General features: G+C 43.4%; 1 protein-coding gene across 8 annotated transcripts in view; it reads right to left on the bottom strand.

Moving 5' to 3' along the window:
- LOC115163007 (Down syndrome cell adhesion molecule-like protein 1 homolog) overlaps positions 1-15,897 on the bottom strand; it is a 137,324-nt gene that overhangs the window by 62,812 nt on the left and 58,615 nt on the right. Inside the window, exon 1 of one of the 8 annotated variants that reach the window (XM_029714574.1) lies at positions 3,690-4,016. The exons of the other annotated variants lie outside the window; for them this stretch is intronic. The gene's annotated coding sequence lies outside the window, so the exon portion shown is untranslated. Of the gene's footprint in view, positions 1-3,689; positions 4,017-15,897 lie in introns of those variants that run through there. 8 annotated transcript variants of the gene reach the window in all.

Raw genomic sequence — 15,897 nt, forward strand, 5'->3', positions numbered from 1 at the left:
GCCCGTGTGTGTGTGTGTGTGTTTTACGTGAGAGTGTGTGATGTGTGACCATTTACAGTGCAGCAGTACCACCAGAGACAGGTCCAAATTCACAGATTGCTAAATCCAAAGACTCATGAACTTAGCACACAACTGCTACCATTTCACCACTGTACTACTCTATTCATGTATTACCACTTATGTGTTTGCGTAACATTTGACCACTGTCCACGAGTACATGGTACTTTATTATTCATTTGGATCCCAGTTAGAAAAAAAATATTCCAGTTGGTGACATTATTGTGAGTAGTTTTTTGGTGATTTGTCTGTGGGACATAAATTCATTACTACAGTGCATTCGGAAAGTATTGACTTTTTACACATTGTTACATTACAGCCTTATTCTAAAATGGATTACATTTATTTTTTCCCTCAATCTAAACACAATACCCCATAAAGACAAAGCAAAAACATGAGACTCAAAATTGAGCTCAGGTGCATCCTGTTTCCATTGATTATCCTTGAGATGTTTCTACAACTTGATTGGAGTCCACCTGTGGTTAATTTAATTAATTAGACATGATATGGAAAGGCACACCCCTGTCTATATAAGATATCCACAGTTGACAGTGGATATCAGAGCAAAAACCAAGCCATGAGGTCGAAGGAATTGTCTCTAGAACTCCGAGACCGGATTGTGTTGAGGCACTGATCTGGGGAAGGGCACCAAAACATTTCTGCTGCATTGAAGGTCCCCAAGAACACAGTGGCCTCCATCCTTCTTAAATGAAAGAAGTTTGGAACTATCAAGACTAGAGCACGCAGCCCGGCCAAACTGGGCAATCAGGGGGAGAAGGGCCTTGGTCAGGGAGGTGACCAAGAACCCGATGGTCACTCTGACAGAGCTCCAGAGTTCATCTGTGGAGATGGGAGAACCTTCCAGAAGGATAACCATCTCTGCAGCACTCCACCAATCCGGGCATTATGGTAGAGTGGCCAGACGGAAGCCACTCATCAGTAAAAGGAACATAACAGCCCGCTTGGAGTTTGCCAAAAGGCACCCAAAGGACTTACACCTTGAGAAAAAGATTCTCTGGTCTGATGAATCCAAGATTGGCATGAATGCCAAGCATCACATATGGACGAAACCTGGCACCGCTCATCACCTGGCCAATACCACCCCTACGGTGAACAATGGTGGTGGCAGCATCATGCTGTGGGGATGTTTTTCAGTGGCAGGGACTGGGAGACTAGTCAGAATCGAGGGAAAGATGAACGGAGCAAAGTACAAAGAGATCCTTGATGAAAACCTGCTCCAGAGCACTCGGGACCTCAGACTGGTGGCGAAGGTTCACCTTCCAACAGGACAACGATCTTAAGCACACAGCCAATGCAGGAGAGGCTTCGGGACAAGTCTCTGAATGTCCTTGAGTAGCCCAGCCAGAACCCAGACTTGAACCTAAACAAACATCTCTGTAGAAAAATGAAAATAGCTGTGCAACGACGCTCCCCATCCAACCTGACAGAGCTTGAGATGATCTGCAGAGAAGAATGAGAGAAACTCCAAAATACAGGTGTGCAAAGCTTGTAGCGTCATACCCAAGAAGACTTGAGGCTGTATTCGCTGACAATGGTGCAACAACAAAGTATTGAGTAAAGAGTAAGAATGGTTACGTAAATGTATTTTTTTGTTGTTGAATTTTTATTACATTTGCCAACATTTCTAAAACACAGTTTTTGCCTTGTCATTATGGGGTATTGTGTGAGAACTATTTAATCAATTTTCGAATAAGGCTGTAATGTAACAAAATGTGGAAAAAGTCAAGGGGTCTGAATATTTTCTGAATGCATAGTACATCAGAATGTTTTCCTTAGATAAGGTTACAAAGACTTACTTGTATTCCTGTTTATCTCCCTAAAATAATTTCTAAAACCATTCCAAAAGTACAATATACCTATATGCTAGGTAAAGTATACACAAATATGGTTTCTCACGCAAGTTTATTATTGGCCAAACATCCCTTATTTACGTATGATTCATATTTTTTGTTGCAGGCCCCTCTCTTTCAACAACATTTCTGAGTGCTCTGTAGGGTCACGTTACTTCCTGTGAGCGTTCTCCAAGGCTGGACGATGATTATTGATGGTTGTATTCAAGTGCTGTTGTAGTCAAGCTCAGACGAAGACAACAAATCAAAAATGCTCCATCAATCCCAATCCTATTCTGTAATACAATTTTACCATTTGACAACTAATTCCCTTTAACGACTACCAGTCTTAGATTTCTAGGCTAAATACATTCAGTTCAATATCAAGGGAGTTACTATGTTTTGCACCATTGAAGTAGGGTATTAGGCATACAGTCATTCAATATTATGTCATGTTACACATGTTACACAACCACGTGTTGGTGTTGAGCTTGTACTGTCTGCATCTGGCCAGACAGCTCAAATGGGGAAAAAAAACAATACTAGTATCTGTGTAGTAGACTGATCTCTTGGGACAGTATGTCATCAAATAAATCCGATAGTTCATTACCCTAAACATTTTAGCTACATACAGTGCCTTCGGAAGTTATTCATACCCCTGGACTTGTTGTGTAACAACAAAGTTCAAAATGGATTCAATATTTTTTTCTTCTTAAACATCTACAGACAATACCCCATAATGACAAAAGACAAATGTATTTTTCCAAAATTCTTCAAGCTCTGTAAAATTGGTTATCATTGCTAGACAACCATTTTCAGGTCTTGCCATATATTTTAAAGTAGAAAACATGACACTTTGTATTCAGGACAAAAAGTGAATTTCTTTGCCACATTTCTTGCAGTATTACTTTAGTGCCTTGTTGCAAACAGGATGCATGTTTTGGAATATTATTTTTCTGTTCATGCTTCAATCTTTTCACTCTGTCATTTAGGTTAGTATTGTGGAGTAACTACAATGTTGTTGATCCATCTTCAGTTTTCTATCACAGCCATTCAATTCTGTAACTGTTTTAAAGTCACCATTGGACTCATGGTGAAATCCCTGAGCGGTTTCCTTCCTTTCCGGCAACTCAGTTAGGAAGGACGCCTGTATCTTTGTAGTGACTGGGTGTATTGATACATCATCCAAAGTGTAATGAATAACTTCCCCATGCTCATAGGGATTTTCAACATCTGCTTTTTTTATTATACCCATCTACCAACAGGTGCTGTTCTTTGTGCGGCACTGGAAAGCCTCCCTGTTCTTTGTCGTTGAAACTGTGATTGAAATTCACCGCTCAAATGAGGGACCTTACAGATATTGTGTTGGGTGCAGAAAGGATGTTATTAAACACTATTATTGCACACAGAGTGAGTCCATGCAACTTATTATGAGACTTTTTAAGCATAGTTTTACTCCTGAACTCATTTAGGCTTGCCATAACAAAGGGGTTGAATACTTATTGACAAAATGTTTTATTCATTTGTAAACATTTCAAAAAACATAATTACACTTTGACATTATGGTGTGCTGTGTGTTGGCCAGTGACAAAAACATCTCAATTGAATCATTTCAGGCTGTAACACAACTAAATGTGAAAATGTCAAGGGGTGTGAATACATTCTGAAAGCACTATAGGCACTTTAATAAAATATTCATACTTTATTATTAGGTACATTCTTGGCTAGTTAGGGGGAAAACAATGCTGGAACATACTTTTCCTTGCCAAAGATTGTGCTTACCGATCTGCTCCTTCAACACTCAGAGGTATGCCAGCTGCATCCTCAAAGCTGTAGCATTTGTAGCAGCACTGAAAAAGAAGCAATATTATTTTGTCGTCATGGCTATTCTGAACAAGTACTGCGAAGAGAATTAGTTGGCAAATCAGATGTATGGGTCAGAAATAACACAATGATACATATAGTCATAGCTAGCTTGTTACAAATAATTGCATGAGGCAACATTTTAAATTCAGATAAACAAACCAATGCCACAGTCGAGTCAGCTAGCTAAAAAGCTAGCATGCTACACCAGCTAGCTATATACAGTACCAGTCAAAAGTTTGCATACACCTACTCATTTAAGGGGTTTTCTTTAATTTTTAATATTTTCTACATTGTAAAATAATAGGGAGGACATCAAAACTATGAAATAACACATATGGAATCATGTAGTAACCAAAAAAGTGTTTTAAAAAATCATAAAAGAATCTTAAATATAAAATATATTAAGTAGCCACCCTTGGCCTTGATGACAGCTTTGCACACACTGATTCTCTCAACCAGCTTCATGAGGAAGTCACCTGGAACGCATTTCAATTAACAGGTGTGCCTTTTTAAAAGTACATTTGTGGGATTTCTTTCCCTCTTAATGTGTTTGAGGCAATCAGTTGTGGTGTGACAAGGTAGGGTTGGTATACAGAAGATAGCCCTATTTGGTAAAAGACCACATGGTCAGTCAATAAAGAACATTTCAAGATTATTCAAGTGCAGTCGCAAAAACCATCAAGCGCTACAATGAAACTGGCTCTCATGAGGACTGCCACAGGAAAGGAAGACCCAGAGTTACCTCTGCTGCAGAGGATAAGTTCATTACAATTAACTGCACCTCAGATTGTAGCCCAAATAAACGCTTCACAGAGTTCAAGTAAAAGACACATCTCAACATCAAGTGTTCAGAGGAGACTGCGTGAATCAGGCCTTCATGGTCAAATTGCTGCAAAGAAACCACTACTAAAGAACACCAATAAGAAGAACCGACTTGCTTCGCCCAAGAAACATGAGCAATGGACATTAGACAGGTGGATTCTGTCCTTTGGTCTGATGAGGCCAAATTTGAGTTTTTTGGTTCCAACCGCCTTGTCTTTGTGAGACGCAGAGTAGGGGAACGGATGATCTCCGCATGTGTGGTTCCCAACGTGGCTTGGGATGAGTTGGACTACAGAGTGAAGGAAAAGCAGCCAACAAGTGCTCAGAATATGTGGGAACTCCTTCAAGACTGTTGGAAAAAAGCATTCCATGTGAAGCTGGTTGAGAGAGTGTTCAAAGCTGTCATCATGGCAAAGGGGGGCTTCTTTGAAGAATCTAAAACCTAAAATATATTTTAACACTTTTTTTAGTTAATACATGATTCCATATGTGTTATTTTATAGTTTTGATGTCTTCACTATTATAAAGAAAAACCCCTGAATGAGTAGTTGTGTCCAAACTTTTGACTGGTACTGTAGCTGCTAATGCTTGAAAATAACACTCTAATCAAGTGACTCGTGCTTGCTACCTATAATACTCGCATACATATGTACAAATAGCAAAAGCAACATATCAATTTATATCTAGCAAGATCCATCAGCTAGCTATGTCTTACTTTTTCAGCAGAAATAAGGTATGTTTTGAATCCATTAGCTAGTTAGCCCTCTCCAGTTTGTAAATGCAAATCTGAGGTTCACTCGTCTTGGCCCGGGCCCTATCATTTTCTATTTTCGCCTGTTGGCTCTGCAAAGTACCCTGCTTCTTTGTTTATCTGGTTTTGATGGAGAATCTTCTAGCATCTAGCTATCATCACTCTCTGCAGTTCAGAAAGCAGTTATTACCAAATTGCAGGGATACAATATTTTTAACCTAACTTCCGTTTCTCCTGATACCCGAATGTGGGAACTCTGCTCAGGGGTCTATTTATTCCTGCTACATTAGGTTAAGCGAACAAAAGTGTAAAACAAAAAGCCATCCTTTCTAGAAATTCAGCAGAGACATCTCTTCCTGGTCCTAACTCAGTCAGCCAATCAGCTCATGCTGGAAGCCTCTGGATTCATTACTCGCGATACTAAATCTGTCAGGAAATTCCGACCCGACAGGGAAAATGAATACAGAGGTTCTCAGGCAGGCTAGAGGCGCTACATTGTTTCTGTTGCATCACATTGGATGACCACTTGCGACTTATTAGAGCTTTTGAAAAAAATTTTAACAACAAGTTACATAACTCCACGGTTCAGTTCAGGCATTCAAGGGTTAAAGTTTGGGATAGGGTAAAAAAATTGAACAAGTGACCCTAGAGCCGGAGCTCGCGGCCCTAGCAAAACCCAATCCTACTTGATGCTAATAGCGCTCAACGTTGGCCCTTGTTTTTTTTTACGCATCTCCCGATGTCCCCGGGACGGATTGACGTCCAATTTCGAAGTGAATCTTGAGCGACCTGGCTGGTGTGTGTGTGTGTGTGTGTGTGTGGTTCAGAGACAGACTGAGTATCATGGCTTCCCTGTTGAATTATTGATTGGTGTCTTGTCTGGGGTTCAGGGTTAAATACCCCCCCCCCCCTACACTCATACACAAACACGTACGCACACATCTATCCTTCACGCTCTCTCTTTCCTCTCAATATCAGTCCCTCTCCCCATCGTCTGCACCTATTTTCAGGCTCAGTTCCGACGGTTCGACATTGTGAATTTCTCAAAGAAGGACTGAACTGTTCATGTGAAATCCATTTCACGTAATAAGAAGATAAACACCAGCACACAGGTACTCTTGATGCTTCAAATAGTTGAACGGATCTACTTATACCATGACTAAAGTCATTGGTGAAAAGAGCCATTCAATTGTTGAAGCATCGAGATTACCAGTAACTTTTGTCTTTAGTCATTGCACTTTTGTCTACATGCAGATGGTTTCATTTCTAATAAACCCATGTCAGGTACCAGGATAATCATATTAGGGGTACTCTGCTAGTCATTCACATACACTATAATAAACCAGGAGATGATAGAAGAGGATAGATAGAGGCTAGGATCCCTGACCATTCTCTAGGTTCACTCTGTTAACACACACACTCCTTAACACACACACACTCCTTAACACACACTCCTTAACACACACACACACTCCTTAACACACACACACACTCCTTAACACACACACACTCCTTAACACACACACACTCCTTAACACACACACACTCCTTAACACACACACACACACACTCCTTAACACACACACACTCCTTAACACACACACACACACACACACACACACCTTCACACACACACACACAGGGTTGATCACAGTCCCACTAAGAGGTCAATTATACAGTCTCTCCCAATACTTACGGACCGCGCAGGGCTTAACCACACGACTGATAAATCCCCTGACCTGCTTGGTGTTTGAGAGGGTCAGAGAACCACAGAGAAAGAGGAAGGGAGGGAGAGGATGGGAAGAACATGGAAAGGAGAAAGGGGATATTTTATTTATTCACAAAAAAACGTGTTTAACCTTTATTTAACTCGGCAAGTCAGTTAAGAACAAATTCTTATTTACAATGACGGCCTACGAACGGTGGGTTAACTGCCTTGTTCAGGGGCAGAACGACAGATTTTTACCTTGTCAGCTCGGGGATTCAATTTAGCAACCTTTTGGTTACCAGCCCAATGCTCTAACCACTAGGCTACCTAGTGAGGAGAGGGGCGGAAAGAGGAGTGAGAAAGAGAAAGAGAAGAGGGGGAGTGAGAAAGAGAGAAAGGTAGGCGGGGGAGAGATGGTATTGACCCCTGGCGATGTCTTTTTCTGTCTCTCTGACCCACCATCACAGAACAGGATTACACTCTCAATCTCTTTTCGCTTGAAGCACAGAGACAGGGAAGGAGGGGTAGAGGGATGGATGGCTGTAGATGAGGGGGAGAGAGGGAGGGGACGCTGCTGAAGACGTTTTTCCTTAAATGCGATTTCCTTACGCTGCAGAGTGTGAGTGTAATCTCCCCGGGAAAATCCGTCTTTAGCCAAACGATGGAAGAATAGAGGAGAAAAGGAAAAGCCGTCTTTAGCCAAATCCAATTGCAGCTGGAAGGAAAGAGGGAGCGAGGGAAGAGGGAGGAGGAGATGTTGTAATTTGTCTGAGGGATTACAAGGAGAGCTGGCAGAACACTGCTGAATGACTGACTCACTGTGTGTGTGTGTGTGTGTGTGTGTGTGTACGTGTTTGTGTGGGTGTGTGTCCGTGTGTTTGTATGTGTGTCTGCTCATGTCCATGCTATATACATGTTGATATATACTTCAGCCCATCTTAGCCCTGGACGGAAAGGTCCCTCGCCAGTGCCCTCTAACCTCTGCTGTTTAGGGGTTGACACAGGGCATCAGAGCTGCCTTCACATCCCTATTAGTCAGTCAGGCAGCCGTGTGGCACACTTCAGAACCAGGGACATGTCACCAATGTTCTGACCCAAACTCACTCCTACAAGCCACCTACACCCAACCCACCCTACAGGAGTGCACAGAACCACACAGCCCCAGAGGGCCAAAACAGAGGAGGGGAGAAGAGGGGGAATGAGAGGGGGAGCGAGGGAGGAAGTAATAGAGTGGGAGGGAATGGGCTGCAGGCCAGAGTGGGTTCCATGGTTTATTTGATGTGACTGTACAACAAGAGCATCCTCAGAATCAGGCAAACACACACACACACATGTACGGACGCACACGTCTTTGCAGAGCCGGTAAGAGAAAAAGACAGTTGGCCAGATATGTGTCAGAGTGATGTGGCATCAGTGTCTCCCAGTGTCTCCATGACTGACAGTGAGACAGTAGAGAGCAGAGACGTATGGGGGGACACACCCTCTGGTGGAACACTCATCCTCGACCATGACACACAGCATACCCTACAAATTACATTACACACGCTCCAAATGCTAACACACACTCAGAGGCATTTATGCTGTCATAATACATGAAGTCATGCACTTTGCATGCACACACAGACATGGAAAACACAGACACACACACACCAACATGCATACACACACACACACGTTGTGATGGAGATTCTGTCCCAGATAGTAGAGTGCAGAGTAGAGCAGTGCACTGCAGTCAGTGTGCTATAAACTGATTACCGTCAATCACCCTGCCCTGCCCTTCTAGGTCACCTCTCTCTCCCTCCCTCCACCCCCTCTATCTCTCTCCCTGCCTCTCCATCACTCTCTCCACTCATCATATCTCATCAGTTCTTTGCCCTGTTCTTTTCTTCTCTCCTCTGTTCTCTTGGTCAATGTGATGTCCCATCCTTGTTGTGGTCTAGTGGTGAAAGATGACACTACTGTGTCGACACGCCAATCAAAATGGTCAATACAACACAGTCTCTAGTCTAAATACTGCCGTGGAGATGGGAATCTGAGTTGCCGAGTTGTTGTTATGACGACAGTGACTCCGAGGCCCTCTCTATCGCTCTCTAGTTCTCTCTCTCGCATCTTGTTCCTCCCACTCCCTTCTTTCAAATCTTCACGCTTTACCACCATGTCAGGATAGAATACCATGTAACAATTAGTGTTTGGCAACATTATGGCAACTCAAAGACACAAACATGCCAGCTCAAAGGATTAGGAAGGAACAAAATAGACTGAGAAAGGGGGGAGATTAAGAAAAGGAGAAAAAAGGAGAGCACGAAGACAACAGGCAGGGCAAAGCAGATTACCTGGCAACCGTTGGTTAAATCCCTCCCCATATCAACACATTCTACATCTCTCTCCCTCATCCCTCCATCTCTCCTGTTACATCCATAAAGCGCAGCACCTCACTATCTGAGCCACAGGTAGGGCCAGAAGTAGTACTGCCAGCTCTGAGTGCTTTCCTCTGTTTCTCGCCGCATCTACCCCTTTATCTGAGAGAGAGGGATGGAGAGATGGAGGGAGCAGGAGATGGAGAGAACAAGAGCATAAGCCAAAGACAGAGAGAGAATGGAAGCCCCCACAGCAGCACTTAAAGTAGGTCTGCATAATTGATGACGAGACAAAGCGAAACATTTATTTATCATTGAGGACATGTAGGGGCTAAGCCTTCCCTATAGAGAAAAGAGAGAGCGAGAGAGAGAGAGCTTGTGAGAGAGAGGGTAGAAAGAGAGAGAGAGATGGGGTATAAAGAGAAAGAAACAGAGATGGATGAGGGGGGGAGGTAGAAAAATGAAGGGGGGATGAATGAGAGAGGGCTGTAGCATCCCAGATGTCAAGCCCAAATTAGATCTGGTGGTTTCCCCCACTCAGTAGTCAATAGAATAAAGTCCTCAGGGTTTAGGGATCAAGTCCAAGGTGTGGAATTATTGATGAGGCCAGAGCTAGCCTCAACACACCCCGGGTGTTTAACCCCCTCTCCTCTCCCCTTTATTCGCTCTCTCCTGTTCTCCCTCTCATATAGTTCCACTGCTTAGGTCGCTCGCCTGATCGTGACTTCAACCCTGTTCTTTGGTTTCTCCTAATATCTCTGCCATACTGTGTACTCAAACAGCTAGGGTCGCTTGTCTATTTCGTCGTCTCTCTATTCTCTCTGCTAACCTGTCTTTTCTATTCCCTTACGCACATCTTACATACACTGTTCAGTAGTTCAATCTAGAGGAAAAGCTGTTGTGTTTTCAATGGGATGTTACAGTACATGTTGAGACATTGGTTTCCATAGGAAACCTTAATGAGAGGGTAATGGATTAACTAGCTAGTATTACCTGTAGTTATGACACCACTGGGACGCTAACACCAGTTACCACGGAGATCTGGCTTGTTTGGCATTAGAAAACCTGTCAAACTGTCTATGTAGGTGTGAATACGTGTGCTTTTGTGTGTGTGTGTGTGTGTGTGTGTGTGTGTATATATATATGTTTGCGAATGTGTCAGTGTGTGTGTGTGTGCGTGCGTGTGTGGTGTGTGCGCTCGGAGCAGGGTGTTAGGGAATAAGCACTCAATAACAGCTGACACTGAGTTGCCCTCTGCTCCCTCTCACACAAAGGCCTGTGATTATATTACTGTTTGACTGCCTCTCACTTCCCCTCTCCCCCTCACTCTCTCCATTTCTCCCTCCCTTTCTCTCCCCCACACACCCCACCCCTCTGCGCCCTCCACGGCCAAGATAATTACCACTATTGTGTCTCGGACGCGCACACACACACACACGGCAAAGTACTACATCTTTGCCAGCTCCCCATCTTTCTCTCTCACTCTGTCACTACTTTCCTCTTCTTCCTAGGGCTGTCCCCGACCCAAATAAATCTTGGTTGACCGAGAGTCGTCCTGTTCTTTCGACCAATCGATTGGTCGAAATGTTTAAACTCATTTTTCCATATATAGACTGACAGCCTATGTGTTTGACTGTATGCACTGAGCTTGTCTGTTGCTTTAAGGACACTGTTTTATTAAATAATTAAGACACACAAATGACTCAAAAAGAGCCCGATGGTCACACTGTGTAAAAAGAATGACAACCAGTGCCTGTGTGACTGGTGCACGTTGTCTCGCTCTCCTCCCTACTACAGCGAAAAGGCACCACAACTGCAAGTGTTTATTGCGCTGTCCATGCTGAAGCTGCAACATCATTACAGCCATTTAGTTTCTTACTTGTTTCTGACTGAAAAGTTATGTTCCCCCGAAATCCCTCATGTGTTTAGGTAAAACATGTCCTATTCCCTCAACCCTTGCTCTCGTTGCGTGAAACATGTAAGCGTCGCATGCATGTGACCAATAGGGCATGACCTATAGCCTATCACAATAATACATTGGTTATAACAAACTCCAAACACTAACACATGACAGCAAAATGGACGCGGAGGATGTGAAAAAGAAACTCGAAACGGGTGAATGTTTACTGGTTGCTCAGGAGGGAAAGGGGAAGTCAGATCTGAGGAAGACATTTGACTTAGTAGTGGAAGCTACTGGAGATCCAGATAAAGGACGACATAGGAGCAAGTGTTACGTGAGTATTATGTCTGCCAAATGATCCTTTTCAGACCATATTGAACAGTGTAAACAACACTCAATAAATATGTTCACCCAAGAATCTGTTCCAATTCAAAAATATATATAAAGCCTTCATCACAGCAGACTAAAAACAGTTGCATGCATTCACGAATTGCGGTTCATTTATTGTTTAGGCATATTATTCAAAGGATTCCTTTGTTATTTCATTTTAAAGCTTGATTGAATTTCAAAGCATGAATGTCTCCTATGCTGTGTAATGACATGACTGAATGATTGATTAATTGATTGATTGATACAGTAGCCTATATATTGAAATATAGGCCTAAGAAAGTTATGGTAATAAGACTAAACAGGATGTGCTTTTAGGTCTACAGCTAGATTGTTATTATGCAAGGCTCCTATTCAAAGCCTACTAATGATAACGACATTACTTATTATTATAATGAGGACCGTAACACCTTCTTTGCCAGCTTTGAGGATAATACAGTGCCACCGACGCGGCCCGCTACCATGGACTGTGGGCTCTCCTTCTCTGTGTCCGATGTGAGTAAGACATTTAAATGCGTTAACCCTCGCAAGGCTGCTGGCCCAGACGGCATCCATAGACGCATCCTCAGAGCATGCGCAGACCAGCTGGCTGGCGTGTTTATGGACATATTCAATCAAATCAAATTATATTTGTCACATGCACCGAATACAACAGGTGTAGACCTTACAGTGAAATGCTTACTTACAAGCCCTTAATCTTCAGGATTGGTGGGTCCTCTGCGGGTCGGTTGAGCTAACGTAGGCTAATGCGATTAGCATGAGGTTGTAAGTAACAAGAACATTTCCCAGGACATAGACATATCGGATATTGGCAGAAAGCTTAAATTCTTGTTAATCTAACTGCACTGTCCAATTTCCAGTAGCTATTACAGTGAAATAATACCATCCTATTGTTTGAGGAGAGTGCACCGTTTTGTACATGAAAAGTTGTAAATAAACAAATTAGGCATATTTGGGCAGACTTGATACAAACATTTTAACAGAAATGCAATGGTTCATTTGATCAGTCTAAAACTGAGCACATACACGGCTGCCATCTAGTGGCCAAAAATCGAAATTGCACCTGGGCTGGAATAATACATTATGTCCTTTCTCTTGCATTTCAAAGATGATGGTACAAAAAATGGTTGGTTCTTTCTTTGTATTATCTTTTACCAGATCAAATGTGTTGTATTCTCCTACATTCCTTTCTCATTTCCACAAACAACAAAGTGTTTCCTTTCAAATGGTACCAAGAAAATGCATATCCTTGCTTCAATGCCTGAGCTACAGGCAGTTAGATTTGGGTATGTCATTTTAGGCGAAAATTGAAAAAAAGAGGCCAATCTTCAAGAGATTTTAACCAAAAATGCAGTTCAGAAAATAAACAAAAAAAAGTAAGAGGTAAGAAAAACAAATAATTAAAGTAAATAACAATAGCGGGGCTATATACATGGGGTACTGGTATAGAGTCAATGTGTCAATCTGTGGGGGCACTGGTGTTGAGGTAATTATGTACATGTAGGTAGAGTTATTAAAGTGGCTATGCATAAATAATAACAGAGAGTAGCAGCATCGTGGGGGGGTGGGGGGCGGGCAATGCAAATAGTCTGGGTAGCCATTTGATTACCTGTTCAGGAGTCTTATTGCTTGGGGGTAGAAGCTGTTTAGAAGCCTCTTGGACCTAGACTAGGTGCTCCGGTACCGCTTGCAGTGTGGTAGCAGAGAGAACAGTCTATGACTGGGTTACTGGAGTCTAACAATTTTTAGGGCCTTCCTCTGACACTGCCTGATATAGAGGTCCTGGATGGCAGGAAGCTTGGCCTCGGTGATATACTGGGACGTACGCACTACCCTCTGTAGTGCCTTGTGGTCAGAGGCCGAGCAGTTGCCATAACAGGCGGTGATGCAACCCGTCAAAATGCTCTCGATGGTGCAGCTGTAAAACCCTTTGTGGATCTGAGGACCCATGCCAAATCTTTTCAGTCTCCTGATGGGGAATAGGTTTTGTCGTGCCCTTTTCACAACTGTGCTTGGACCATGCTAGTTTGTTGAGGATGTGGACACCAAGGAACTAGAAGCTCTCAACCTGCTCCACTACAGCCCCATCGATGAGAATGGGGGCATGCTCGATCCACCTTTTCCTGTAGTCCACAATCATCTCCTTCATCTTGATCACGTTGAGGGAGAGGTTGTTGTCCTTGCACCCCACGGTCAGGTCTCTGACCTCCTACCTATAGGCTGTCTCATCGTTGTCGGTGTTGTGTCATCAGCCACTGTTGTGTCATCAGCAAACTTAATGATGGTGTTGGAGTCGTGCCTGGCCGTTCAGTCATGAGTGAACAGGGAGTACAGGAGGGGTATGAGCACGTACCCCTGAGGGGCCCCCATGTTGAGGATCAGCGTGGGGGATGTGTTGTTACCTACCCTTACCACCTTACCACCTGGGGGCGGTCCAGGATCCAGTTGCAGAGGGAGGTGTTTAGTCCCAGGGTCCTTAGCTTAGTGAGGAGCTTTGAGGGCACTATGGTGTTGAATGCTGAGCTGTAGTCAATGAATAGCATTCTCACATAGGTGTTCCTTTTGTCCAGGTGGGAAAGGGCAGTGTGGAGTGCAATAGAGATTGCATTCTGTGGATCTGTTGGTGCGGTATGCAAATTGGTGTGGGTTTAGGGTTTCTGGGATAATGGTGTTGATGTGTGCCATGACCAGCCTTTCAAAGTACTTTATGGCTACCGACGTAAGTGCTACGGGTCGGTAGTCATTTAGGCAGGTTATCTTAGTGTTCTTGGGCACAGGGACTATGGTGGTCTGCTTGAAACATGTTGGTATTACAGACTCAGACAGGGAGAGGTTGAAAATGTCAGTGAAGACACTTGCCAGTTGGTAAGCACATGCTCTGAGTACACGTCCTGGTAATCCGACTGGCCCAGCGGCCTTGTGAATGTTGACCTGTTTAAAGATCTTACTCACATCGGCTGCGGAGAGTGTGATCATACAGTTGTACGGAACAGCTGATGCTCTCATGCATGTTTCAGCGTTACTTGCCTCGAAGCGAGCATAAAAGTTATTTAGCTCATCTGGTAGGCTCGTTTCACTGGGCAGCTCTCGGCTGTGCTTCCCTTTGTAGTCTGTAATAGTTTGCAAGCCCTGCCACATTCGATGAGCGTCAGAGCCGGTGTAGTATGATTCGATCTTAGTCCTGTATTTACACTTTGCCTGTTTCATGGTTCGTTGGAGGGCATAGCAGGATTTCTGATAAGCTTCCGGGTTAGAGTGCGAATGTTGTGCGAATGTTGCCTCACTGTGGGGACGACGTCCTCGATGCACTTATTGATAAAGCCAGTGAAAGATGTGGTGAACTCAGTGCCATCAGAAAAATCCCAGAACATATTCCAGTCTGTGCTAGCAAAACAGTCCTGTAGTTTAGCATCTGTTTCATCTGACCACTTTTTTATAGACCGAGTCACTGGTGCTTCCTGCTTTAATTTTTGCTTGTAAGCAGGAATCAGGAGGATAGAGTTATCGTCAGATTTACCAAATGGAGGGCGAGGGAGAGCTTTGTACGCGTCTCTGTGTGTGGCGTAAAAGTGGTCTATAATTTTTCTCCCTCTGGTTGGACATTTAACATGCTGATAGAAATTAGGTAAAACTGATTTAGGTTTCCCTGCATTAAAGTCCCCGGCCACTAGGAGCGCAGCCTCTGGAGGAGCATTTTCCTGTTTGCCAATGGTGGAATACAGCTTATTGAGTGCGGTTTTAGTGCCAGCCTCAGTTTGTGGTTGTATGTATGTAGACAGCTACAAAAAAATACAGTTGAAAACTCTCTAGGTAGATAGTGTGGTCTACAGCTTATCATGAGATACTCTACCTCAGGCGAGTAAAACCTTGAGATTTCCTCATATCGTGCACCAACTATTGTTTACAAATATGCATAGGGCAGCCACGACTCTGTGAAACATAAGATATTAATTTTTTGAATGTCCAGTTGGTAGGATATACGTGCTTTCAGTTCGTCCCATTTATTTTCCAGCGATTGAACGTTAGCTAGCAGAACGGAAGGCATGGGTAGTTTAGCCACTTGTCGCCTGATCCTCACAAGGCATCCCTCTCTCTTTCTGCGAAACCTACATTTCCTTTTCCAGCAAATCATGGGGATCTTGGCCTGGTCGGGTGTCTGTAGTATATCCCTCGCGTCCGACTCATTGAAGAACTCCTCG

Source organism: Salmo trutta, chromosome 26, assembly GCF_901001165.1.
Source record: "Salmo trutta chromosome 26, fSalTru1.1, whole genome shotgun sequence".
NCBI lineage: Eukaryota > Metazoa > Chordata > Actinopteri > Salmoniformes > Salmonidae > Salmo > Salmo trutta.